At 41.8% G+C, this 27,811-nt stretch overlaps 1 long non-coding RNA gene across 1 annotated transcript in view; it reads left to right on the forward strand.

Annotated features, from left to right (window-relative positions):
- The first annotated feature begins 701 nt into the window (after positions 1-701).
- Positions 702-27,811, forward strand: part of LOC142488516 (uncharacterized) — a 35,263-nt gene continuing 8,153 nt past the window's right edge. Inside the window, exon 1 of the long non-coding RNA XR_012799462.1 lies at positions 702-834. This is a non-coding gene — a long non-coding RNA (uncharacterized LOC142488516). The remainder of the gene's footprint in view (positions 835-27,811) is intronic.

Here is a 27,811-nt window from a genome sequence, read left to right on the forward strand (position 1 = left end):
ACAGGCCAAGGGCACCCGCAGTCGTCATAACTCTTCCCCACCTCCCTAGCAGAGGCAGAGGTATTGGTTCACACTCACTCCTCCTCGCAGGGAAGAGCACAAGGGTAGGCCCCAATCTCAGGCTCCCCGACGTGTGACCTGCCTTCCTCCAGAGGGAAGGAACAACAACCCAAATTTAGGGCAGTCCTGCCCTTAAGTACAGCCAGAAGGCGGGCATCCCGTTGTCCCAGCTACAACAGGATGTACCACCCCATGCTGTCACTCAAGTGTAGTACCAAAGGTGAAAGGGAAAACTCCATACCAACTACTGGCAAGCCTGTTAATGCCAAGGTTTACAGCCAGCCCATTGGGTTGAATAGTAGCCAGGGGGTACCCCGCTACATACATGTAAATGTACAATGGTATAGTTCATCTCATTGACACTGTAGGGGTTAATGACCACTTAGATTATTGTGCACACATTACATGCTGAAAATGGGCATGTGTTTGTTCCACTGGGCACCCCTGCAGTTAGTCTGAGGAACCCTTGGGTTACATAGCACCTTGGTTGGTAAACACTGATGTAGTGTAATATAAGAAATATATTGAAACATTTTTAGAACTAACTGTACCGCTACTCCTTGCTTGCCCAAACCGAAAGCAACAACCATTACAAAAAAAGAGGTAGAAATGTTTGTGTCATTGCATTAGTGAAGATTCAGTAGAAAAAAAGAGCACACTCTGCAATGCTGCCCCCTCGCTCGACACCTTCACCCTTTTAGCAAGCACTTTCTCACCACTGCAGCCAGAGGAAGGATGGGATCTACCTCGGAAAGTCCCATGGCTGCTGTTGAGGTGGGTATTGGTGTGTATTGTCCTCTGTATGTATTAATCGTTAAGCACAAACAACTTCTTCAAAATGCAGGTCTCCTCTAGGACAGAAGTATGAAGTACGTCTCTACTCACAAGTTAGTAAAAATAGTACAAGACATAATAGATGTCCACGGCCCTCCAGATTTTAGGAAAATACATTTCTGTATTTATTTAACATAAAGAATACAATTTGAGAAACGTTTCAGGGCAAACATGGCCCATCCTTATAGACTTGAGAAATAGCCGTGTTTGGTTTGAAACGTTTCTCAGATTATATTCTTTGTATTCATGATGTGTTAAATAAATACTTTTTTTTGTATTTTATCTGTAGGGCCGTGGACATCTTTTTTGTCTTGTACTATTATGATCCGGAGAATAGAAGCCGGAAGGTCCAGTGAGCACCAACTCTACAGATAGGTCTTTATTATTGATTCTTTTTGTCTTCAGGAGTGCTTTCACCACACGTAGATTTGTAAGGAGAGAGAGATATCACATAGTGATATCTCATAAGGGGAAAAAGAAACAGATGATAGTGGGTGGGCAGTGGGGAGGTGATGGGAATTGAGGGGGATGTGAGTTGGGGGGCAGTTAGTCGTGTGGGAACAATGAGGAAATGAGGTGAGAGTTGGGGTGAGGTGAGAATGTAGGGGACACTGACCTGATTTACTGCTCTCTGCAACGTTGGTAGCACGATGGACCCACTGATTGTGTCACCGATGCTGAAGCGGGGATATCATTAAAACCTGACCTATTGGTTGCCCTTGAGGACAGGAGTTGCCACTACTGATCTAGGCCAATATGTAGTAAGACTGCAATACTAAATATCTGAATTCCTATATGAAGCAAACGTCGTCCTCTACAATCACAGGCCGATGCATTTACTTTTTGCAATCAATAACCTTGGTAATTGTTAAAGTAACATGATTAACTTTTATTGTTTGTGGAACCTCAAGCTTCTTATCATCAGCTGTGTCTTTCTCAACTACAATCAGATGAATCAAAGTAGCCGTTCTTATAAGAATCCTATTGATCTTGTTCAGTAGTAACATAATGTTATCAGTTAACTCTGTGGGACATATTTATTAAAAAGCAATAGGTTTTATTCTAATCTCACTTTAGTGAATACACATGTGCTCTCAGTCCCTGTAAGAGACTCAGCATGTCAGATACATCTTTTCATTCAGAGGCTACCGATAACATGTATTACAGTCCCCTTGGTCACACACATTCACAAAATAAGCATTACTTTCTCCTTGTGCTTGGCTTTCTTTTGTGGAGGCTGCACATCTGATGTGGTCTTCTGTTATTTATTTATTTGCACAAAACCAGAGAGAGGTACAATAATTGCAGGCATCTGCACCTATAACCTGTAATTAGCAGAGGAATGCACAGATATGTTTCCGTGTGTGGGACTCCTGGTAGCAATACATATTACATTACTATTCACAATACTATTTTAACTTCTCTTGGAGAGACCATTTCACTGACTGAGAAATCTCAATGTGGCATGTGTCACCTTAACGCTTTAAGTGCCAGAGGCCCCGTGGAGCACAAACACAACTTCACTCTGATTCCATGTTAATGAAATGCAGAGACAATTAGAAGGAGGTGGGTTAATGGGTTGACATTAATCAGAAAATATATTTTCCAATCCTCTTTGTTCAACTTAATTCTCTCTCTCTCATCTCCAGTGATGAAGTATGAAGGTTAGGCTTAGATGGGTAGACCATTTTCATTAAAATGCTGCAATAGTATATAACATTGTAACGAAAGCCGTTTGATAAATGGAAGAAATGATGAGTGGAGATGACAAAAAGAATACAAACTAGTGTCACGTGTTTAAACTATATAGTTGATCGTTTTTTTTAACCCAAAACAAAGAAAGCATTTAATGGTGTTAGATAAGATTATCCACACGTGATAGTTTTGACTGTGTTCCTCTTTGTATACAGTATACATCTCTCAGCACTACCAATAGGGGCAGGTGATCATGTTTTCTTGTGTTGCTTGTTTAATGCTAGTGGGGAGATTGCTTAGTCTGCATCACATAATGGCCAACAAGTGAGAGCATTTATTGGAAAGAAAAATATTTGTGATCTCATCAGCTTCCATTGACTTGCACTAAGTTGAAGATATTTTTACCCAGGAAAACATATAAAGTTATATATTTTCAGCTAAATGTTGTGGAGTCTACAAATAAATAGGGAATCTTGGTTCCACCATGATTGCAATGTGACTAGAGATAAAACTTTACTATAAAAGGTTTTTATATTAAAAAAAAAACTAGACTGAGTGACACATTCCTTGTAATATGGAGAATTGGTTTAAAGGCAGCTTAGTAAACTAAAGATGAAGTCCCTTCTAGACGAAAAATGAACTAAAGTTATTAAAATGCTTAAGGAGATAAAAATAGTTTGTAAACATGGTAATCGGAGCATGTGAAAACTGATTTCCTCTAACTACACTATTTTGTATGATGTCACTGTGTGCTGAACAGGAGTTTGCACAGGCAAAAAATGTTTGTTGCAAACTAACAAGGATTGCCCCTTTAATTATCCAATCAAAATATAAAGTAAAACAATTCTGGACTTCCTAGCCATACCTGCTCAAGTAACCTGGAGTTAGAATTAAGCTCTAGTGGACAAAGTTCTCTCTATTAAATCAATATTAAAAAGCAAACTCCTGTTAGGGAAAAATTCTGACTTGACCATTACTTTGACCCTGGTCATTCTCATGTGCCACATGTTAAGTGTCTGTAGAGTTAAACTGGAGTTATGTTCCAAAAGAATAAATTGGAGAAGCGTTGGCTTCATATTTGTTTAGTACTGGACAAGACCACAGTAGTTTTGTTAAATGTTGCATGTTTTTCAACAGATAAAATCACAGTAGTTTTGTTGTAATGGTACTCACGTAATATAAACTAGTTTTCAGATGACAACTGATCAGTCTGGAAAAATCTTTCACACAGGCACACATGATGAAAAAAGGGGAAATGTATTATTATAAAGTCAATTATCTCTCTGCTATGTGCTAATTCAACTACTCAGTCAATATAGCATCTACTGTACTACACATTCATTAACATTAGCGGTTTGGATGTCTCTGTCTGCTACTTAGTTGCAACTTCCCCTTACTTTACACAGTCCTTATATATTACAATAAAATATAATAATAGCATGTTCTTGTGTAGCGCTACTAGTTTTATGTAGCGCTTTAAAAAGACATTTTTGCAGGCACAAGTCCCTGCCTTGTGGAGCTTACAATCTATGTTTTTTGCTGCCTGAGGCACAGGGAGATAAAGTGACTTGCCCAAGGTCACAAGGAGTCGACACCGGGAATTGAACCAGATTTTCCTGTTTCAAACTGTCAATGCCAGTCAGTGTCTTTACTCACTGAGCCGCTTCTTCTCCCAAAAAACAACCATTTAGGCTGAGCTCATCGGTATCCATATGGAAGCTCTTTTGGTGAACCTCAGGGCTCGGTTCTGGGATGTCTACTATTCTTTCTCTACACACTTCACTTGGTTTCCTCATTAACTACTTTTGCCTAGTTCCAAGCCTCTATGTGCCTCTCTCCTATATCCTCTTGGGCAGCCAACTGTCGCCTCAACATAATGTCTAAAAGTGAGCTCATGTTGCCATCTATTCAGTAACCAAAACACATTGCCTAGATATTTTATTTAACTTTTGTCTCTCTTCCTTTTTACATTTATGCTCTGGCTAAAACTTTTTGCTTCTTCCTCTTTCAAATTGATAAGATCTGCCGTTTAATTTTTCACACAAAATCTGTAACGCATTCCCTTATTTTTCCTGAAGAAGGTCCCCCTGTGTACCGAAAACTCAGGATAAATGTTTGCTTGTTGGATTTAATAAATACTTTATTTTTCTATTACTGTGCCATGCTGGTATTTGGATCACATTTGCCTTGGATTCCTCCTCCGTTCAGACCACGTGATGACGTTGCTATTTGGGGGATCTTTATTAAATATATTGTCATTGTATTGAACTTGCACATTTTGTGGTGGGCGCTTCTTTCATATAACACTTCTCTTTTCCTCGGATTGGTCCCCATAAGGAGAAGCCCCACATTATAGTTACATAGTTCCACAGTTACATATTTACATAGTAGATGAGGTTGAAAAAGACATATACGTCCATCAAGTTCAACCTATGCTAAATTTAGACGACATATACTTTACCCTACAGTATATCCGTACTTTCAGTATATTGATCCAGAAGAAGGCAAACAAAAAACCCCAGTGAAATGTCATCATAAGGGGAAAAATAAATTCCTTCCTGACTCCAAGAATTGACAATCAGATTACTCCCTGGATCAACATCCTTCCCATGTATACTTATTAGGTATATCCCTGTATACCTTTCCTTTCTAAAAAGATGTCCAACATCGCTTATCTTCAATCTCTTCCCCTAACCCTCACACCTATTTGAGACTGGTTGGTACAGGATCACATACAGAACTTATTTATACCTTTCAGGTATTTATTATTACACACATTTGACACTTACCATAGCGTATTCACACGTCTCACATTTAATTCATTTATTATCATGTCACTATTATAATTTCTTCTTGGCGCAACCAATTTTCTTTTGTTGCATGTATATATATATATATATACAGTGGTTGACAAATCACCAAAAAATCTACTCGCCACACAAAAAAAATCTAGTACCAAACGTGTGCTGCTTGGGCCAATATTTACTCGCCCGGGGGTTAAATCCACTCGCCCGGGGCGAGCAAATGTATAGGTTTGTCGAACACTGTATATATATATATATATATATATATATATATATATATATATATATATATATATATATACACACACACACACACACACACACACACACACACACACACACACACCCTTGAATCTTGATATCACTTCATCTTTTAACTATTCATTGTTTGAAATCCCTTTATATTAAGATATATTTACAAGGTTGAGACTTATTTACATATTTGAAAGTGTTTCTTTTTTCACACAGTCGAGAGTTTTTTCTTCCTCGCGCTTGTTCGCCACTGATTCTCTCTTAACTATTGTCATCTATTGCAGGCAGATCTGTCGTACAACTTTCTCGCTTGCAATCTGCCCAGAATTCTGCAGCTTAGAATCATTTTACTTTCTCACAGAACAGTGTTGGTTCATCTCCTTTTAAATCCTTATCCTGGCTTCCCATCAAAATCTGTGTCACCTACAAAGTTCTCTTCCTCACCTTCAAGGCTTTATGCTCATCTGCTCCTCCCTACAGTACATGTCAGCTTTGATTTAGCCTATTTAGTTTCTGGGCTTTGCTCATAATTGTTTTCTTTCCACCCATTTCACTTCTCTGGCTTTCCCCCTACCTGTGGAAACCATTTACAATCTGTGTTTTCTGTGCCACCTTCAAAGCTAAAAACAAAAAACACCTTCTGGATGAAGCATTTCAATAGTTTTGACTTGTACTGTAACTTCCCACTACCACAAAAGCACTTACGATTATTCCTGGTCAAACAACGAGATCCACTGGATATATATCTTTATTTATATAGCGCCCACAGCTGTACTTAGTACTTGACAAGAGAGACAATACAGTACAGGGAGTTATGGTACAATAAGTGCAACAAATAAGATCAGACAATAGGAAAGGAACTCCCTGCCCCAGAGAGCTTACAATCTAAGTGGTATGATGGGAAACTTACAGACAGCAGGTGAGGAATACGTGCAGAAGATAGCAGTCATTGGTAAGACTGCACTTACTTCTCCTCCTACTCTCTCTGTAAATATCCCAATAGGCAACTTAGATTTTAGTCTTTGCCGACTCCGTATTCCTATCCCCATCACGTACTGCAATGCATGTTGCACTTTTGTATTGTAATTTCCTGTACTCTATTGTTGATTTTATAAAGCACTGCATTGTTGGGAGCCATATAAATAAAAAAATATACATATGTAGCAACCTGCTAAGATTTTCCCTTTACCCTGCATGTCAGTCCTAGTAGCTGCAGGCAGTGTAGGGGTTAAGTCCTCACCAGGCCCTGACGTGAGTTAGTCACATTATAGTTATTATATGTTGCCTTTTTAGAAGGGCAGTGCTAGTCACATTTTGTTCTAGAGATTGCCAGAAGGTCACATGTACTGATGTGACTCTTTTTGCAACATATATTCTGCCCAGATACTGGGGCAGAGGGTTGGTCATGTCTAGGGTTGCCAGGTGGCTTCTCCAAAAATACTGGACTCAATGGTGAAAGGTGCGTCAGGTCACTATGTCCAGGGAGGAAAGTACCGGATGGGACAACAACAAGAGAGCAAGAGCCCCAAGGAGAGCACTCATCCACTAATACTAGACAGGTGTACTAGAATACATGTGTTGATAGGGAGGAGTGAGTGAACAATAAAATGTACAAGTTTAATTGAGTCGTAACTCAGAAAGATAAAATAATGGGGGAACGCTGTGAGTCCAGTGTTATACTATTGTAAGCCAGTATACAGCGAATTAAAATAAGGGACGAATGAACCAGGATATTAGTCACTGTGCTATCTAAACTCCTATGAAACCTAATATTGACTAACACCCACTGCCCAGAGTGCTTAGGAACACCACCGCAGTATATGGTAAGTGATGCGACCTGAGATAATGATATGGGCTGTTTCGTATAGAGGTAAATAGTCACAGTGAATAACTGCGTAGCCCAGTGTCATAAGGGTCAATATAGTATCAATAGTAGTCAATCCAGTGCACAAGTAGTGCATACAAACACGTTGAGATCCTGTATGTGAAAAATGCTATGTAGATAATACTGTCTAGCCCCCTAGGATACACACTAATAGCATAACCAGCTATCCTGACTCCACAATATGTGTGGAAGGATGTGATAGTATGCTACGTCAGGGATATTGTCATATATGTTCACAAGTGAATGAACATAGTGACCACCTGCACCACATAAATCAGTGAGCCATAGAGGTATCAGTTATTACTATGACAGTACACACGTAGTGCCTGTTAACATGTGCGGATCCAAAGGGTAAGAACCCTAGAGTTACCATGCATATATCCAGACAGTGTAGAGGGCAGGGTAAATAGCTGCTCTCACAGTGCACCAATCGTGCCTGTTAACGTGGAACATATGTTCATGTGTGCATCCAGACAGTGTGGAAAGCAAAGTCAGTGGCTCCTATGACAGTACACAAGTAGTGCCTGTTAACATGAGACTCATGAGGATCATAATCGTGTCTGTTAACATGGAACATGTATATGCATCCAAACAGTGTGAAGAGCAAAGTCAGTGACTCCTATGACAGTACACAAGTAGTGCCTGTTAACAGGAAGTTTGTGAGAATCACGGGATTCATTCGTCCTTTAAGAACAGGCGTACCTCTTAAAGCGTGGCCGGGCACCTTCAGCTGCATACCGGGTGCTCAAATATATCAGCCTGAGGTGCGTCTATGCTAAAAATCTATTTACAGAATGCTGCAATAGCAGAGCCCCATATCGAGGGCTGCTGGGGATAGGAAGCGCTCCGACCGCAAGCGCATGTCCCGCCCCTCTGACGTAATGACGTCATCAATAGGTGATTGTACTGTCATAGTAATAACTGATACCTCTATGACTCACTGATTTATGTGGTGCAGGTGGTCACTATGTTCATTCACTTGTGAACATATATGACAATATCCCTGACGTAGCATACTATCACATCCTTCCACACATATTGTGGAGTCAGGATAGCTGGTTATGCTATTAGTGTGTATCCTAGGGGGCTAGACAGTATTATCTACATAGCATTTTTCACATACAGGATCTCAACGTGTTTGTATGCACTACTTGTGCACTGGATTGACTACTATTGATACTATATTGACCCTTATGACACTGGGCTACGCAGTTATTCACTGTGACTATTTACCTCTATACGAAACAGCCCATATCATTATCTCAGGTCGCATCACTTACCATATACTGCGGTGGTGTTCCTAAGCACTCTGGGCAGAGGGTGTTAGTCAATATTAGGTTTCATAGGAGTTTAAATAGCACAGTGACTAATATCCTGGTTCATTCGTCCCTTATTTTAATTCGCTGTATACTGGCTTACAATAGTATAACACTGGACTCACAGCGTTCCCCCATTATTTTATCTTTCTGAGTTACGACACAATTAAACTTGTACATTTTATTGTTCACTCACTCCTCCCTATCAACACATATATTCTAGTACACCTGTTCTTATTAGTGGATGATTGCTCTCCTTGGGGCTCTTGCTCTCTTGTTGTTGTCGTATCGCTGTTTCCCCTGATAGCAGCACCTCCACTCAAGTCATCTCCAGCTAGCAGTAGCGAGGGTTCCCCTCCCCCCCCCCCCCCCCTCTCCCTCTAGTCCAGGAAAGTACCGGACACATACATGTCCAGTATTACTGTACCTCTCATTCTTTACTGGACAGTGTATCCAAATACAGGACAGTCCAGTTCAATACCGAACACCTGGCAACCCTAGTCATGTCCCTGGGAATATAAGGTTTGGTCCCTCCATTTTGTACTCAGAGCCCAGGCAGGATCCCAATACCATCAGGGAGACCCCAATTAACACCAGGAAGATCCTGCAAGATCTAAGAGGACTCCCGGGAAGTCTCCAGGCTCTCTGAGCCAATAAAGCAGGCAATCACTTTGATTGTTTTCAGAATAGGGACTATATCCCAGTGTTAGGGGCTCCCTGGAAAAGGTGTAGAGAAGTATCTACATGGCTGTAGGGAGTAGTTCCATCCTCGGGGCAAAGAAGGGACCTGGGGTGGACTGCCAGTGATTTCTGGACACTGGTCTGGATCTGCGACGTGGCAGGGCAAGAGGCTCTAGGGAAGCGTTGAGCCACTATGTGACTCGCCAGTGAGAGAGGCTGATTATCACTATTTCTGAATGCTGAAACCCAGTCCTGTTGTTGATATCTGTGTTGCTGAATAATAAACCAGTTTAAAGTTCCTGGCGCCCTGTCCTATTATAATAATCCTCATCAAGAGCCAGCGCGGATCCTCAGCCCTGAGAAGATTAAGGAAACCACTGAGCACCCAACTACACTCTCCATTCAGGTCCCAAACCTGTATAAAAGAGACAGAGATGCTAAAGACTGTATAATATCCTTCCTATACACTGTATACCCTGTCCCCCAGGCCGGGGAGGGGGAGGGGGAATAGGGGTGTTACTCATACATACATATTTTGGAAGAAAGCAGATTTCCAGAAGACTAACTCAAAATGAGTTGTACAGGTGATACATAAAGACAGACGAAAATACACAAACCAGACACTTCCATAAGGGACATAAGGGACTAAAGTATGTGCGGAATTTATTCTTGAACATTAACTGCTGTTTTAGAGTCTCAACCCCACTGATTAACATATATTACATTTCCAGTACGATGAATGCACTGCGCAACATAACACCATTCATCCAAGAAAATATCTGATCACGTAGACAGGGCATATATAGGTCAACTGTCTTTTTCTGGCTGGTAGACAAACCAAAATGTGAATAAGGAAGATAACAATCTGTTATCAATACCGGTTTGAATAGACCCGCTGCAGCAACGTGCAGTGTTGCAACAGAGAAACCGTAGTATACAACAGTATTTCCTGGGAAAGCGGAAATTAGGTCAGTAGTCACTTTAACCTTTTTCCCCAGAACTCTACCTGACCCGGAGGCCACGCCTGACATTGTAAACAATACCTTTGAAATAAAAAGGAACCAATCACACAGAAATATATTTAAATCATCTTTGGCAATGTTTTAAAGGAGTAAATACGATTATATTTACTGTATACTTTATCAATAGGGTGAAAAAAACAAGTCCCTATTGTAACTAAATACAAATAAATATATTACAACTTTCATAAAGAAATACTTAAACCAATCTAATTTTTTTTTAAAGATAAAACGCTTTTACATACTAACGCTATCAAGCATTAGCTCTCTTTGACCCTAAGTGGGACTGCACACTTAATAGTAATTATTCACTGCTTTACTACCAAAGGGTCTCTATATGCTAAATCCACCTATCATTCCACCCATTATTTTTTGGGGGCATTTAATTATTTAAGCATATAGCTTTTAGGTTCTCTGAATCATTCTCTATTTACCCAGACCAATCAAATATGTGTCATTGTGGTGTGACTATTTCATATTCTGAACTTTGTGCCATAAACAACGTGTTACATGAAAGAAATCAAAACAATATTGGAATCTAAGCACTATTTGAGGTTGTGCAATGTATTTCTCGTATGGAACCATTTACAGGAACTTTACTATAGTAGCAGAAATGCTACAGCACATAAGTAAAATATTATTATAGTGTAGCTGTACCATACCTTACAGTTTATTGTTTCAAGAAGCCAACACATATAAGTTATGGAAACAAATATTTCCTTTGGAGCTCAAATTCCTCTTAAAACAGGATAACATTCTTTAAAGAAAAATCGGATATTATCTTTGAGAGAAAAATAGTAAAAATGTAAAAGTATGTAACATATGGAAAACAGCTGACAACGACTCAAAGGATTTAATTTTACTGGCTGTGAAATAGTATGTTTTTCTGGGCCAGCAATATGTGGTTACAGTGGGATTTAGTTACTCTGAGAGCTCCATCTGGTGGAAACTCATCATTTGAAAGGAAATATTCACTGAAGGCCAAAAGCAACCAATGTCCCTAGTAAAACAAAAACCCAATAAATGTATGATTGGCAGTGCTGGGTGGATGCCCTCAAACATATAACAACCATTTTCATCATCCTAATTCCTTTTAATGTAATTTATTTTTGGTCTCTTTGGGAGCAGAGGGGGTTTAATGTATCCAGTTTAAAACGATTGTTATATATTTACAGGAAATGCTATATTACATTATACTAGACATCATTACAAAACTCTGTCATCCAAGCCGAAACAGGGAAACAACACTGCTGGCACAAAGTCTATATTTTAATAGTTTCAAAGCTGGCTTCCTCTGTATCTTATGCATCAGAGAATACTCTACTCTATCTGTGAATGTTTTCTTGATGAGGACTTATCAAAAAATGTCATCATATTTTGTCCAACAAGAATGACGGAGCTTCAGTATTCGTTCCAAGAGGACAATCACCATGGAAAACGAAAAACAATTCTCAGTACTAATAATGAATGCAAGAGGATAAAATGCACTCAAGTGGACTTATGAAATGCAAAAAAAAAAAAAAAATATTTACACGATTACACTACAGTATATCTTGAGAAAGATCCGTGTAATGGACCGAAACTTTGGTCATTTATTTACTTGATTTATTTACTTGATCTTGTGAAAGATCCATGTCAAGGACCAATACAATGGTGTAAAAAATATTGTTTTTGCAATTCATACATGTAAATCAATGCTGATCTTTCTGTGTGTTCAGCTTCAAGCCTTCAGTTTGCAGGAGCACCCGTGGCCTATTGTCCTTTTTGTTTCAAAACGATAGTAGTAATAATCTATGAGTTTAATACGATATGCGGTTCTGTAATACATTACTGAGATTCTAAAAAATAAATGGCTCTCTTGATGAGACTGTTACAATTTGCCTCCGACAAAGGGAAAAACTTGGCATCATACTACATGAAGCTGCACCATCCAGAAAATAAACTGCAAAACACTTCATGGGTGATACTTAAACGAAATGCAGAAGTCAATTTAATTGTGCAAGATGCTACAACATAATCCCAAATACCACCTACACATCCATATGCTTTACCAACTAGTCATTTCTCTCAAGCATTGCGTAATACTGTGTGCTCTACAAAGGACGCAGCCTTCCTAATAATCTGCTGCTGCACCAATTACTATCTAGACCAAGGGTGGGCAACTCCAGTCCCCAAGGGCCACAAACTGATTAGGTTCTCAGAATATCCCTACTTCAGCAGAGGTGGCTCATTCAGTGACTCAGTGTTTCAGCAAAGGTGGCTCAATCAGTGGCCCAGACTTCGTTTTCGACTGAGCCACCGGTGCTGAAGCAGGGATATCCTGAAAACCTGACCAATTGGTGGCCCTTGAGGACTTGGAGTTGCCCACCCCTGGTGTAGACAAAACAATAAGAGAATTCAAAAAACAAACTGGGGAGGACAAGTCATATATCAGATCAAAATTGATGAAAAACAAAATCAGGGGCCACACGTTTTGTTCAAAGTAGCCACAAAGCAGCATGTCTGTGATTTTGGGGACTATACAGTAATATGCACCCAAAGCAAACAGAAGGATGGGTAATGTCTATACGAACCTTTGTTCTATAGGGAGTAGAAAAAAACAAATCAAGAAAAAGAACTGATCCTGAAATAGGACCAGTCTTTCTTCCAAGCACAAGTGTTACAATGGGACCGTGAAGCTGGAGAAGGTTAGGACCCGACGTCTACTGTAAAACAAAGACTCCTATAAATGCAGAATGATTCGCTTCCAGAAATGACTTTTCATGAGATTATTTTGCTGGTCATTTTATTCCAATGTCTCTGTTTTAATCAGGGAAATTTTTCAGGGTTACTTGCTTGATTTTCTTTTTTTTTATTGATTTATCCTTTCCTTTTACTTGAGAACATTTTAGACCCAATAACTCGAGTTGTACTCTTCTCCAGCCCTGGGGAGCAGCTCCACAGCTCATAGAATTAGGGGCTTATATATGTATTTTGTATGCAAATTGTTCCCGATTTCTCCTTCTGACCATAATAGGTGATGGATGTTGGGAAGTAAATGATATCACTAGCACAGCTTTGACATCAAACCCCATCTCCCCTGCTCTTCGCTCCCAGATTGTTTCCTTGTCTGCCCAAACAGTGCTTACATTGATACATTTTTAATAACATCCTTTTCCTTATTAACCAATTTCCATATGTCATATGCTGGATGGCCAAAACAATGACTTTCCTTATTCCCATAGAGGTATACTGAACACTATTAATAAAAAACGAACACATACCGCAAATTCCCATTAGCGACGTAGTGCTGTATTCATTTTAAAAGTATTTTAACCTTGCATGTTGTAACATACATTAGGTTCAAGTGGCTTTTGCATATTAGTGTAGATCATAACGCTATTTTTGTTTAGTTTTTGTATTCATTATTCGTTAACCCCTTTGGTGCTAGAGGGGCAGAAACATTATTACTTTTATGTAAGGATAAATGTTGATAGAGTTTTCTTTTCAATGTGTGTTCATACTGTATTGTATGTCCTTATTTATATAGCGCCATTGATGTACATAGAGCTTCACAGTAGTAATACATGTGGTAATCATATACATAACAAATAATATAAATAACAGATCATGGGAATAAGTGCTTCAATCATAGAAGTAACATTAAGGTAGAGGAGTCCCTGCTCCAAGGAGCATACAATCTAATTGGGGCTGTAACACCCTTAGTGATAATATTAGGCCACAAATGACAAATATGTCTCAGTACATAACTCTAGAGAAATGCACTCTACTAAAAAAACAATTAGGGATTGCTACTCTACTTATGCTATATATCTGCCTTAAACCTTCTCGGCCACAGCCAAATGATGTAAAGGAAGGTATTAGAGGGTACTTTTATGACAGGAGGGTTTGTGGCTCAGTGAGTAAAAATCATGAAACTCTAAAAACAATGATGCTGTGTTTGAAAGCAGGGGACCTGGTTCAATTCCTGGTGTCTGCTCCTTATGACCTTGGACAAGTCACTTTACCTCCCTGTGCCTCAGGCATAAAAACATAGATTTTAAGCTCATCTGGGAAGGGACTGTGTCTGTAAACATGTGATGTGCTGCTTACAACACACTGTGTTGTAATTGAGAAGCACTTTGAGTCTTATTGGGAGTAAAGTGCTAAATGAAGTTGTTATTATTATATCTTGCTCAATACATAGGGACATCCCACACAATTAAAACTCGTACAATTTAATGGCTACCATTTTTACCAATAACCCTCCCCCCCCAAAAAAATATTTAAAACTTTTGTTTATTGATGGATTTAAAAAGTAATCAAGGTGCAAGTTTTAATAGGCCATCTTCTGCCATAAGGCCTCTCCAGGGCTGAAACAAACCTCACAGACTGTAATGTCATCAATGTCCAATCTTCCAGCCCGGAAAGGTATCTTATGGCAGAAGACTGCTTAATAAATATGGCTCTTAACCCTTTGAACGTGTCACTGCTCAGGGTACAGTTTGGGGTCAGGAGGAAGTGCTCCTTTAATTTCAGCTCTTGAATACAGAGCAGAAAATACATACGACTAAGGGTTTGATTCGTCAGCAGTGACTCTCGTTGCTTCTTGTGTTCGTAGAGAAGTCACAGGGGAAACATTACAATAAAACATTTTGTTTTGTATGCAGCTGGCAGATCAACACTCGCTGCAAGAGACTTGTCAAGGTTCATTAACGATTGCTTCATTTCAGGTTCTCTCAGAACTGCTTTGTCCCACCATCTCCATGTTGGTGTCACTAATTTGCTGTAACAACCTTTGCCTATTACATGCATCTGTATATATATATATATATATATATATATATATATATATATATATATATATATATATATATATATATATATATATATATATATATACACATATATACACAGCTCAACCCCAATATAACGCGATCCATTACAACGCGAATCCACTTATAACGCGATGCAAGCGTGGCTCCCAATTTTTGTATTTATAAATACTTTACAACACGATTATTGATATCTAAAATACTTTATTGTACAATGCATACAATTGTACATTATTTCTAATGCGATCCACTTATAGCGCGATGTGATTCTTTGGACCCCAAGCACAGCGTTATAAGGGGTTGAGCTATATATATATATATATATATATATATATATATATATATATATATATATATATATTATATATATATATATATTATATATATAAAGCAGCATACTATTGCATCAGCCCTGGTTATTGTGCAATTCAGTGCATGATTTCAGATTTACACAAGATAATGTAGTAGTTGTATTAATTGGATGAGCGAGCGAAATTAAAACATCGACTAGAGTTTGTGGCAACTTTGGGTGTCTAGTTTTTGTGTGTGTGTGTGTGTGTGTGTGTGTGTGTGTGTGTGTGTGTGTGTGTTCTCCCTCTATAAGCCAAACACATTGACCAATTCTGATGAAATTGTGAGGGTACTTTTCTGTCTTCCTAACTTAGATCTGACAGAAGTTTCACCCAAATTAGTGCAGCCCCCATCTCTGAATTAATTTTTAACCTTTTTGAAGTGATACATTTTTTTTTAACTGTACATCTCATCGACCAGATACTTATTAGAAGCCATTAAATGCAGTATTTTGCAACTTGTACTACGTTTTCAGACAATTTGCTTGAACCGTTTCAGAGAAATTAAATAGTTTAAATCAAAATAAATTGGTAACCGAGGTAAAAAAACAACACAACATCCTGTATATTTACTTTGGCATCTACTGTAGATGGCATTGATAATTTTTTACTGCGCAATAGAATTTTCACAGTAGCCACAATGTCAGTATAGCTGTTCTTACATCACGGCCTTCGAAGATAAGGAGTTTTGTGTGGTGTTTGTTATTTTCAACTTTTGAACAGTTTGTTGTGAATGAGATTTGTACAGTATTGTTAAATGGAAGTGTTTGGCAGTTTCTGATATTATATTAAACATATTTATTTTCAAGTCACAATAATGGGAAAGTTGAAGTGGTATTCAGTATTTACATTTTTGTTCGACTTCAAGACATTGCTTTGTCGTCTTTGGCAGACAATAGCCGCCTTTCTGGACAACTTAGTTTCAGGAGCCTCAACAATCATGGAAACCAGGCTTATTTATAGGGTTGTATAATACAACAAATAAGGTGATATTTAAATTACCCAGACATTACCGTTTCTAACTGAAGTGTGATAATACTAGGACAATTTGATGACAAAATTCACAAAATAATGGCATTTCATCCATGTTATGAATCTCTGTCCTATTAGGTTTAATCCCTCATCCCACACCGCAGTATAACATATAGCTTTTACCTAGTGCCACCAAATATATGGAAGGAAATGTAACAAACGTATTTTTCTGACATCTTTTTAATGGTCAAAGCTAATCACAAATACTTGTCCTGGAACCATATTCACACCTTTTAAATAGGAGACAAATGCCCCTATTTAATATAAAGCCTCCTTTCCCATGCTAGACATGATCTTTAACCCATTTATATTAAAACTGCTGAACATCTCAACAGACTGGGAAGACCTCTTCATGACCTTGGTTTCTGCCGGTCTGTTTATAAGATTCCAAATGTGGAACGTGCAGCAGATGAGCCACGTGTGATACTACCTTTCTGTCCACATTTTGAATGGACCAACACGCTTTTGACATTGACAAACTTTTAGAAACAAACATTTAATCTGAAAAAGTTCATAAAAGCCTTAACTTATTAAAACAGTAAAAACCCTGATGTCGCTAGGGCGATTGCTTTCACGTTAATACATTTTCATATATCTTGCTATGTGGGACTTGCACTTTATGAGAAATACAGCTTGGGCACTGACTGGTGTTTAATATGAAATGTATGTATGTTCTTTTTTCCACTCCTGTCCCCTAGAGCACAATACTGATTAGAGAAACCTTTGCTTTCATTTTTTTTTTATTGCTTTGTTCTTTTACTATAGAGTACCTGACAGATAAGTATGAAGACATTTCCACATCCCACAGACATTGGAGGAGTACGATAACATCATCTGGAGAATATCAAAGGCCCCTGACTTTTCCACCAGCACAGACTATGCCGACTTCAGCACAGCGTCGCTTCGAATCACTGCAGATGAACTGATACAATCAGCTTGACTTTCTTCGTTGTAACTGGGACATGAGGGTGACATGTTGTCATCTCTACTATGCTTTAGATACGCATTGAAATAGGTTTATCAGATGATCTGCTGCCTCTGCTTTTCATGTGGGGAAGTTATTGCAATCTGTGTGGAAAAATATGAGTCTTGTGAACTTGTGACATACACGTCATATAGCTGCCAGATGGGACTGCTGATTTATAGTGTGTGCATCCTGGCTTCCTGTGTATTGAAAAGTAAGGTAATCACTTTACAAGATAACATACATAACAGTGCAATTATGTCATCCGTAGGATCAATATTTTACTGTTTAAAATGAATAATATTTGATCTTTTTCATGTTTACATTGTTACACCTGAAATATTATGTTCTTTAATCAATGATCTGTGGGTACTAATTCCTATGCGATCACCACAGATACTCTTGCACTCGAGACAATGCGGAAGCTTGAATATCAAGGATAAGTTATACGGAGTATATTCTGGTATTTACGAGCGCACACGCTTAATTCGAAAGTAATTGATAATGATAAAGAACACAGTCACATGCACACCTCATACATGACCACAAATCTACTTTACCACATTAGCCAAGGATTCGGGGTAAAGGCATGCAAACGAGCACTCTGCGCACCACTTCTTCTATACATTTTAACATGGATTCCTTTAAGCTTATGGCTGCTGTAACTTATTGGCCCCTTGTCTGGACCCAGCTGTGTATATTTATGCTGCCGTCAGGGGCCTGTTTGTAAAGTAGAAAGCCCCTGGCCTGGGGTCAGATGATTGACATAACAGACCCCCCCCTGCCAGGGATCACCTGGATGTTTTTGTTCCTAGCATATTCCAATTGATCTGCTATTACCTGACTTTACAAAACTTGCAATATTATGTACTGGAGAGGATGAACTCTAATCTCTAACTGAGACACAGCCATCGTAATCCAACAGGCTGATCAAATACCACTTCTTAGCTCTCCTACTTGTGCTTTGTGATCACTAATTTAAGCAAAAAGATGGAACCTAAGGTAATTGTGAAGAGGCGCACACATGGTATCGCCCACGGGTGCACATCAGCACTGCATGTAGACTTTACAAATCTTAAAATTAGTTGGTAGTCCAGGTGTCTTTGTGGAATAAAAAAAAGTGTAATCGTTTATTTAAAGGAAGTCAACGTTTCGGTCCTACTTTGGACCTTCATCAAGATACATTTTTATAATAAGCCTGCAGGTGTACACAGGGCCCCCGACAGGGAGAGAAAGCTGTGAGAGCTATACCAGGCCTGGCAGCTGTGGGGTGTCCGGCAGTCAGCACTGCAAGTTGGACCCAGCCGGAGGTCAGACCCAATATCCGCATCCGGCTGTCGGGCCTCTGGTGACTGCCAGGCCCCAGCTCTCCCGCACTGCTGTCTGACATTCACTGAAGCTCCACCCCCCACGCCAGAAGTTAGGCCCAACATCCGCGGGATTGACATGGCACCAAATCCCTCCCCCCAAGGTGTGTGTATTGGGGAATAAGGTTACTGCATGTATTTGGAGAAAGGGGGCGATAGTGTGTGTTGAGGGCCATTATTGTGTGTATTAAGAGAGGAGGGGGGCTTAATTGTGTGTATTGTGGAAGGGGTGGTTTATTGCATGTGACAAGTGGAGGGGAGGTGGGGGAGATGTAAGGTGGAGATAGGTGGCGGTGTGAGAGAGGGGGGGGATGTGTTGCAAAACAGAAAACCCCTATATACTAACACAGAACATGTACACAAGTCAGATAACAAAATATTAAACTATATTTAAAAAAACAATCTACAGTACTTCCCAAACAGTGATCATGAATGCAAAACGGAGTATTAAATGTGTTAACCTCGATCATGACTATCCCATGGGTAGAAGCAGATAATGCAGTCAGCATATAGAAAAATAGATGATTAGCAAAAGAGCAAAAAAGGGAATATCTCAGAATTCGTGTAACCAACACGAGAGGCGCCTCTGTCAGATTCATTACAAAGTAGCAACAGTAAATTACATATCCTGCTATAAACATTAAGCATACAGTAACAGCCTAAATGTATCAATGACCTGAACACACACTGCTGTAGATAAGAGCATCGCACCTTTGGTTAATGAAGGGCCTAACTATATATATACACACATTACAACATATTAAAACACCAAATGCGGTGTAAAAATACTTAAAGGTAAATGGGTAAGAGTGGTTGTCTAGGTGGTTAAACACAGACTGTAGCAGAAATTCTTTACAAAAGGATCCATGCTAATAATATATATCTGTTTGATTAAATCCAGAATTCACCGTACCATATCGTTTATAGTCAAGAGACACCTTGTGTCTGTGTATAATATGTACATGCTCAATAGAATTTAAAAACAAACAATATAGTGTAGATGCAGACAGTACTGGAGTAGACTCGAGCGCATTTAGTCACATATCATTGTCTTATCCTACTAGAGAATTACAGACAATTTCATGTACAGACTGCGCCAAACATGGTTAATAATGAGTGTCATAAAACGAACCAAATACAAATCGTAATTATACAAATGTACACTAGATTTGGTGCACAAAATATTAGGTAAGGCTAGAATCACACAGAAAGTCAAAAGTCTCTGCATGGCCCCATACACGATAAATCCACAACTCTAAAATAATCTGTGCCAACTCATAAGGAGTCAAGTTCAGTAAAAGCCAAACCATTAGATTTAATATTCAAGGACTCCATTTCCACAGGCTCAGTACCACAAGGTTGGCGTAAAGCAGATATGGTGCCTATATTTAAAAAAAAAAAAAAAAAAAAAAAGACGAAAAAGGAGCTTGATCACAACCAGGGAATTACATACTTGTAAGCCTGACATCAATAGTGGGGACACAACAAGGGAGAAGTGGAGCGCAGTTTAGAAAATGAACCCCATCCTCCTACACAGGGGAAGGGGCAGTCAATCCAGGACTGACAGTGTGCTGATAAAATATATATATGCACAAACGTACTTGCAAGGTCATGTGTAAGTAGATGGCAGGTAATGGGTTTCTTTACTCTCCTTTTCTCTGCCCGTCTACTTCTTATTCCTTCAGCTTCTACTATGGGGTTACTTCTCCCAACAGGTCTCCATCAGGTTCCAATCCATATAATTGTACATGAGGCTTGTATTAGAAAAAATGTATAACATTTAATACATAATAAACAAGTACACTCACACTTTAAAATCTCTAAGTGAATCATAGACTGTATCTCACCTACTACGCAGTGGATACAGATACAGTCTACGATTCACTTGAAGATTTTAAAGTGTGGAGTGTACTTGTTTATTATGTATTAAATGTTATACATTTTTCTAATACAAGCCTCATGTACAATTATATGGATTGGAACCTGATGGAGACCTGTTGGGAGAAGTAACCCCATAGTAGAAGCTGAAGGAATAAGAAGTAGACGGGCAGAGAAAAGGAGAGTAAAGAAACCCATTACCTGCCATCTACTTACACATGGCCTTGCAAGTACGTTTGTGCATATATATATTTTATCAGCACACTGTCAGCCCTGGATTGACTGCCCCTTCCCCTGTGTAGGAGGATTGGGTTCATTTTCTAACCTGCGCTCCCCTTCTCCCTTGTTTTGTATTCTTTTCTGAGTGTCCTGGAAAGACCCATAGGGTCGAGCAGCAGATGCTGATCCTTGCAGTAGTGCACCCACATTTACTGTAGGTGCACAGAGAGGTCCGGTGTATGGTAATATTGAAACCGTTCCTTTTGTAGCTCTGAGAGCGCCGTAGTTTCTTTTCCACTCTATCAATAGTGGGGAAGCTACTTGAATTTTTTTCTAAAATGTTTTACCAGTAAGTAATACATAGAGCGTTACCTCTCGTTTTCAAGTACATGTTTACAAAAACATAGCTACATTAAGAGAACAGGGTTACAAGACATTGCATGCGCAGTTAAAGATAATATATGTTATAATACGGGATAATAATATTCAGGAATACCTTATGAAAAAGAAAAAATTATTAGCAATAGACTGCATGGATTTATGAAGGGTAGGTCATGCCAAACTAACTATTAGTTGATTTGAGGCGGTAAGTAAGAATTTAGACCAGGGTTATGCAGTTGATGTGGTTTACTTTGATTTTGCAAAGGCTCTGATATGGTGCCACACAAGAGGTTAGTGTACAAATAAAGGAAATTGAACTTGGTAAAAATATTTGAACCTGGATTGAAAACTGGTAGATGGATAAACAGAGTTGTCATAAATGGAACCTTTTCAGGTTGGGCTAAAGTTGTAAGTGGAGTACCTCAAGGAGCAGCACTGGGACCCCTATTTTTTAACTTATTTATTAATGACCGTGGGCTTGGCAAAGACAGCAAAGTCTCCATCTCTACGGATGACACTAGATTGTGTAAGGTAAATGGGGCAGAATTTGGATGTATATATGATCTTTATTTATACAATGCCATTCAGGTACATAGCACTTCACAGCATTAATACATGCGACATAACAATATAACATATAGTGGGAAGAAGTGCTTCAGCCATCAGAGTAAAAATAGGAAAGGGGGTCTCTGCACAAAGAGCTGACAATTTAAGTGGTAAGTAGGGAAACTTACAGACATATTAGGAGGGTGTTCTGGTGTCTGCGAGGGGTCAAGGTCAGTGCATCAGAGATGTATGGTATCAGCCTGCTTAGTTAAAGAGGTGTGTTTTAAGCAAGATCCCAAAGGTGCAGAGAGAGGGTGCTAGTCAGATATTGAGGGGAAGAACATTCCAATGGTGTATGGCCGGGAGTGCAAAAGATTTTAGGTGGGACAGGGCTTTAGTTACAAAAGGGATAGACAGAAGACATCCTTGAGCAGAACACAAGAGTCAGGCAGGTATATAAACAGAAACTAGGGCTGAGATGTAAGGAGGGGCTGGAGAATGTATAGCCTTTAAAGTGAGGAGAATTTTGTAATGTTTAATAGGAAGCCATGAGAGGGATTTCAGCAGGAGAGGTGCTGAGACATTTAGGAGAAAAGTGATTTTAGCAGCAGCGTTTAGGATAGATTGTATGGGAGACAGGCGAGAGGCAGCAAGGCCGTACAGTAGAAGGTTACAATAGTCAAAACAGGAGAGACTGAGGCCTGCGTTAGAGTTTTAACAGAAGAGGGAGAGGAAAGGGCGTATCTTTGCAATGTTACGGAGGTAAAAACGACAGGCTTTAGCTACATTGTGAATGTGAGGGAAGAATCAAATGTGACCTAAGCAGCGTGCTTGTGATACTGGGTGTATGATAGTACTGCCAACAGTAATGTAGAAGGGGACAGTAAGGCCAGGCTTGGGAGGAAGTATGTGGAGCTCTGTTGTGGAATGTTAAGTTTGAGTTGGTGGAGGGCCATCCAGGATTATACAGCCGAGACATGCAGAGATTTTGGTTTGTACAGCAGGTGTAAGGTCAGGGGTTGAAAGGTAAATGTGTGTGTAGCGGTCATGTAAAATGGCTGCAGTCATCTCTCCTGCTGACAGTAAGGCCTGGTAAGTTGTGGGCATGCCAGCAGTAATTATGGAGGTTTACCCTCACACCCTGGTGAGGTGCCCTATGTATGGATGGGAGTGGTCACAGGCTCTGACTCCATGGTTAGTGATGTCAGAGGTGTGTCTGCTTCCAAAGTATACATAAGGCACAGCACTGATCAAAAGTTAGTTGAGTTCCTGTTGCTGTGCTGCCTCTGTCAGTAAGAGGCACCTGGAGGTCTGCAATATTGTTGCAGTAGTCTGATGCAGAGCTGTGAGTCTGGCAGCACAAGGCAGACAGAGAAAAGCTGTTGGAGTGTTATGTAAGAGCTATGAGACAAGGAGCAAGTCTGAGTGCAGGCTTGGGAGGAGACAGCTTATAAGACTGTGACCAGGGAACTGGCACAGGGACTATCTCCCTAAAGGGGAGATAGGGAACCCACCAATTAAGGGAGGAGGAACCTTTCAAAGGGAAGTGCGGTGAACATGGGAGGCTAAGAACACCCATTGTGGAGGGCAGCTTGCCCACCGTACAATAAAGATGTTCCTGATTACCAACACTCTCGGGTGCAAGTGTGGAGTTATTGCACAGAGAGGGGCACCACCGAGGAGTTCCTCACCAGGACCATCCCCATGCGGACGCAGGGACCCTGATGAGGTGGAGGCGCTGCACTGGATCTAGGTAGGACTAAGCACACTACCTCAGCTGCCTGTCTGGACGGGTCCTCCCCATACACCATCATGCGGGAGACTCAGGAGTCCTGTAGCCAACAGGTGCACCACCAGACACTACTACACTGTAATGGGGACTGGTTAGACCACAAGGGCCAATGTGAGATTGGGTGGGTCAGACAGGTTCAGAAAACCCGTTACATTTGGAGGCGCTGCTGATAGGCCAGACCTGTCAACAGGACAGGCTTTTAGCTAGGTCACTTGGAAACAGGGAGAAGTGTCTGCTGCCACTTTGTGCTGCGACGGGACGGACCTAGGGGTGGTCAAGGGGCTGACGGGGTATTGTCAGTTCGCAGGGACGACCTAGGGGCCTGAAAGAAGTTGGGGGTTTGGAGCCGGGCTATAGCTGTCCTAGTCACCTTGAGGTAGTGCTAGTTGGTAGGATGCCAGAAGGGATAGCCTGTTAACGTGGTCAGGAATCCTGGAGAGGGTCTGCGCTAGGCTGACCAAGACAGGTAGATGCCCCAGTACTGCATGGAAGCCCCAGAGTACTCTAGCCCATTCCAGACCTCTTACCATAGGGAGCACAGACTGGGAGGAAGGAGTCACAGCAGACACTGAGAGAGTGAGCCTAGCCTGAGGTAGTGCATACATGAGTCCAGCCTACATTAGGTACACATGTGGTGGTGCATCAGGGCAATCTTTATTGTACCGGTGTGGTGGCTGCCCCGCAGAGAGGAGCCCCATGTACAATACTGTTAAGTACAGCGAGAAAATGGCGACCGCAAGAATGGAGGATCCGCGCGGTGCGGATAGTCCAAAATGGCGGACGGAGGCTAATGGAGAGAGCGCACATGGTGTGTATGCGGGTAAAGAGGACATGGGACAATTGATGAAGCGGTACTTCAGTCTTCGTCAGAAAGACTGAGAGGATCTACCTGGGTTCCTCCTGCGGATTGGAATCGCCTTACGGGAGATGCGAAAGGGGGATTATATTAAGGCCACTGAGGTGGAGGCGTACTTTTGTGATCGAATTCTGAGAGGAGCGAGACCTGACCATCCTGTCGTGGCTAAGATGCGGTGCTCCTGGATGAGGGGTGACCCCCTGTCCTTAGGGAGGCTATTGGGTGAGATAGAGGAATATGAAGTTGCAGCTGCTGCGAATATGGATGGCAGAGCGATCCAAAATGGCGGTTCCCGCTACCCGGGGAGACCGCGTGGGCCAGTTGCAGAAAATGCTGCAAATGCAAAACTTGCAGAAAGTTGTCCGGGATTGGCGCCAAAAGAAAAATTCCACCCTGCGGGGAGGTATGGCGCGAAACCTGAAGCCGCGCCCCCCAGGACTGTGAAAAGTTCAGCCCCTGTGCCGGGGCATCCAATTAACTTGTGGGACCCTCCCCAAATATTCACCAGGGGGAGGGGTCTCTATCTCTGCCAGCCAAGACCCGAGTTGTCTGAGGGAGGAGCTGGATGTGAGCTTCCTAGCCCACAGTTGCGAGCTGGTGAACAGGAGAGACCATTGTGCAAAGTGTCTCCCGTAACCAGCACAACAAAGAGCGAGATGGACATTGGGGTATATCCCTACTCATTGCCAGGATGCTCCCTGGTAGTCAAGGCGGGGGCGGACACAGCCATGCTGACAGCTGAAGCCCCGCGTGCGGCCTGCACCGAACCAGTTGATCCCGGAGAATGGGGATCGCTCCTAATGATCAGAACGGAGCCTGAAGAGAGAGGGGTCTACAACCGCGGTGAGAACCCGGAACCTCACCGTCGGTCCCCTGCGGGAGTGCCACTCCCCGAGTCGGAGTTCGGCTCCTCGAAAGAGGAACAATCGACCCTAACGACGGTGGTGATGCGCCTACCGGCGGACCACTACAGCGGTGCTGGAAAAGAACCGGCACTTACCTGTGTCGCGGCGGAGCGGAGTCTCGTGTCGCCGGTGCAGAACCAACCCGAGAGGCGGAGTCCCACGGCCGTGGTGACTTACAGCGCGGAAGGAGGAGAAGATTCCATCCCGAGCCGACGGAGCGGTGAGATACATCCTTACCCTCCCCAGGCGCCGGTGGTGGCAATGGCGGAGGAAGGCCTAGCCCAGGCCCGAGCAGAGCGGAGAGCAGAACCATCACTTCCGGCGGCGGATGTCGTTGTGGAGGAAGAGATCCCGCATGGGGATCCATCGCAAGATGGCGGAGTATCCGGTTCCGGTGATGACGTCACTTCCGGCGGAGGTAGCGGAACGACCAGAGAGAGAACCACAACGCCTCGCCGATCGGGCAGTGCTTCCCGATCACCTGTGTCAACACAGAGCTGGCAGGCTGCGAGGAGAGCTGAGACGGGTGAGGCCCAACCAGCGGCACGTCCACACAATGATACGGGACTATCCGAAGACAGAGAGCGTTTCGGAACCCCGCGGATGCCCATTACCTGTCCTTACGCCCAAACCCATGCCCTAGATAAAGCCCCTGTCCCAGTCACCTTTTCCCGTGGGTCCACGTCCAATTTGGGAATGTCGGGAGGGTCCCAGGGAACCGGGGAGGAACGGACTGGGGAGGGACTGAACAGTTACGATTCAGAGGGTGGTTCCAGGGGTGGAGGGCCACTGGGTAAGGTATCGATGGACCGGTGGGTGCCTAGTGTAACCGAGTCGGCAGAGGAAAAGGTACCGGGATCATACCCATGGTCCAAGCCTCGCTCGAAAAGTACCTCAGGGATATCCTCTTGGGGGGATGCAGAGGAAGGTGACCCAATAGAGTCAGAGAAAGGTAAAGAAACCCGGTGGTGGGCCCCATTATTTGAGGGCTATGTGGCCTGAATGGATCGTACGCGATTCCTTATCCGAAGGGAGGATATAGTGGATTACTGGTGGGCAGTAGGAGAGTTCACACCCGCGCAGAGGGAAAGGGAGCTGCAAGAGAGGTGGTTCAAAATTGAGCGAAGGAAATGGAGCCCATGGGTCCTGACATCCTATCAGACCCAGTAGACCCTGATGAGCCCCTGTCATGGGTGTTGCCAGGGAGGGCAGGGAACGCATAGCTGACTAGGAGCAGCCGGGCCGAGAGGGCTATTATAGCCAAGTACAAAGCGCCCCACGGGTTGGAGTACCTGTATGTCCCTGAACCCCTCATGGAGGGAGAAATTGAGTTTAAAATGGGTTCCACTGGTGAGGATAGGGGATATGGCACTGATGAGGAGGAAGGATCAGGGGAAGAAGATTGGGATCCTGGCGGGTTAGATGAGAAGTGTCAACCAGAGGGTTACAACATTGCTGCTTTAAGCCCAGTGGACCATGCTGTGCGTAGGCCACCTTAAAGGGTATGGTAGTACCTCTAATGGATACTATATAACCGAGTAATCCTTGTTGTTATACGTCTATGTTAGGATGTATCGGCTATTATATGTACTATAATGTTGTGACTAATGTGTGTTTTGTTTCAAAGTGCTTCCTGATGGAAGGTGTTCAAATTTAGGTCCCAGCCGGGGACGGTGGGATTCACCAGGGGGAGAATGTAGCGGTCATTTAAAATGGCTGCAGTCATCTCTCCTGCTGACAGTAAGGCCTGGTAAGTTGTGGGCATGCCAGCAGTAATTATGGAGGTTTGCCCTCACACCCTGGTGAGGTGCCCTATGTATGGATGGGAGTGGTCACAGGCTCTGACTCCATGGTTAGTGATGTCAGAGGTGTGTCTGCTTCCAAAGTATACATAAGGCACAGCACTGATCAAAAGTTAGTTGAGTTCCTGTTGCTGTGCTGCCTCTGTCAGTAAGAGGCACCTGGAGGTCTGCAACATTGTTGCAGTAGTCTGATGCAGAGCTGTGAGTCTGGCAGCACAAGGCAGACAGAGAAAAGCTGTTGGAGTGTTATGTAAGAGCTATGAGACAAGGAGCAAGTCTGAGTGCAGGCTTGGGAGGAGACAGCTTATAAGACTGTGACCAGGGACCTGGCACAGGGACTATCTCCCTAAAGGGGAGAT

This window comes from Ascaphus truei, chromosome 2, assembly GCF_040206685.1.
Source record: "Ascaphus truei isolate aAscTru1 chromosome 2, aAscTru1.hap1, whole genome shotgun sequence".
NCBI lineage: Eukaryota > Metazoa > Chordata > Amphibia > Anura > Ascaphidae > Ascaphus > Ascaphus truei.